Here is a 2073-nt window from a genome sequence, read left to right on the forward strand (position 1 = left end):
TAAGCCGGGTGTGGAGCGTATAGTCAGAGTGGTCAGGGCTCTTTTAGAGACTAGAGGTTAGGGCTGGTAAGGTAAGGCTGGTTACTGAACTGCGCTGACGGCTCCACCAGGCCGACCCAGATGCTCCTCGTGCAGGGATCATGTGGCCCCTCCGTCATGGCCCCACACCCGTGTCTTTTACCTGCGTGCCAGGGTTTGCAATGACAGTGCGATGAACACGCTGCTACCTTGTCTTTCACGGCCTCCTTTTTGGGTTTAACTAATTATTACAATGTGAAACTGATGATGTGAACAATCAGTTATAGACCAAATGTTAACTGTGAAATGCTGAACTGTGAACCAACTTTTAACAAATGAAAAACAGAAAGAGAATTGAAAGAGAATAAATTGTAAATACTTGTCAAAAACCAACCTTAGCAGTCCTGATCCTGGCTTGTCTCCGGTGGCGTTGACAAGTTTATTTTATTTTGGCCTTAATATTATTTTAGAAACGCCACATCACTCCAGGTTCCCACATAACGATGAGTTCATTTTTACTGCAGGGTTACGTTTGATAAAGCCTGAAAAACCTTGGTCCTCGTCCCTGTTTGTTTCTCCTGCACAAAGAATTCATTAGGATCATGATTAATTATTCATGATCATTAACGGGTTCATTGCCTTAATGAACTGTGTTAGTTCATGAGTATTTCTTCATGAGAACTCATGAACTTGTGTTCAATCATGATGAATGAACACACTTATTCATGTACCCTCATTATAAAGCGTCACCAGCTAAAGCTTCTTTCCAAAACGGTGCTTTACTGTGTTCTGCTGAGGCTCAGAACAATAAGAGGGGGAAGAAACGAGGATATGATTAAAGCCCATGGGCCGACGTGGAGAGAGAAGCAACATCACACGCTGTTCAAACGCTTTGTGCACGACCCATTTTGTCTGCATAAACAGAGAGAATCTGGAGCAAAGGTGTAGAAGAAGCGAAATCAAACTGGCCCGGCTCGTCTGCCTCACACAGAGCCACATTCTTTCATCATGTGTCCGCGACCTCTCTAATGTGATCTGAGTAATCGCATTACTCCACTGTGTGACTGACTGAGGTGTGTGTTCCAGGACTAAATTTACCACAAGTGTCCCGGGATGAATTCAGATCAGGAGCTCGTAAACAACAACCTCCTGCCGGACCATGCAGAGGGACTTCAGAAATGTTGTTTATTTAGTGACCAGCAAGGCTTCACTCAGGAGCCGATATCGACTGTGTCACGAGGCAAGGCAAGTTTATTTGTAGAGCGCGTCATGCACGGGTAAAAAGAACTGTTTTCAGCCTGGATTTGAACATTGTCAGAGTTGAGGCCTGTCTCACATCCTCGTGATTTTAGCTGCATGAAACTGAAACACAGCCTCACCGTGTTTATTATTGACTCTAAGAACCACCAGGAGGCCCCTCCCAGAAGTTCTCAGGGCCTGGGATGGTTCAAACTGATGCAGTGACAGAGAGTATCTACAGGCCCATGTTCTCCTGTATCAATGACAGAGAGTATCTACAGGCCCGTGTTCACCTGTATCAGCGACAGAGAGTATCTACAGGCCCATTTTCACCTGTATCAGTGACAGAGAGTATCTACAGGCCCGTGTCCACCTGTATCAGTGACAGAGAGTATCTACAGACTCATGTTCACCTGTATCAGTGACAGAGAGTATCTACAGACCCACGTTCACCTGTATCAGTGACAGAGAGTATCTACAGACCCACGTTCACCTGTATCAGTGACAGAGAGTATCTACAGGCCCACGTTCACCTGTGTCAGTGACAGAGAGTATCTACAGGCCCATGTTCTCCTGTATCAGTGACAGAGAGTATCTACAGGCCCATGTTTACCTGTATCAGTGACAGAGAGTATCTACAGACTCACCTGTATCAGTGACAGAGAGTATCTACAGGCCCATGTCCACCTGTATCAGTGACAGAGAGTATCCACAGGCCCACGTTCACCTGTATCAGTGACAGAGAGTATCCACAGGCCCACGTTCACCTGTATCAGTGACAGAGAGTATCCACAGGCCCACGTTCACCTGTATCAG

Source organism: Gobius niger (genome assembly GCF_951799975.1).
Source record: "Gobius niger genome assembly, chromosome: 21".
Classification (NCBI taxonomy): Eukaryota; Metazoa; Chordata; class Actinopteri; order Gobiiformes; family Gobiidae; genus Gobius; species Gobius niger.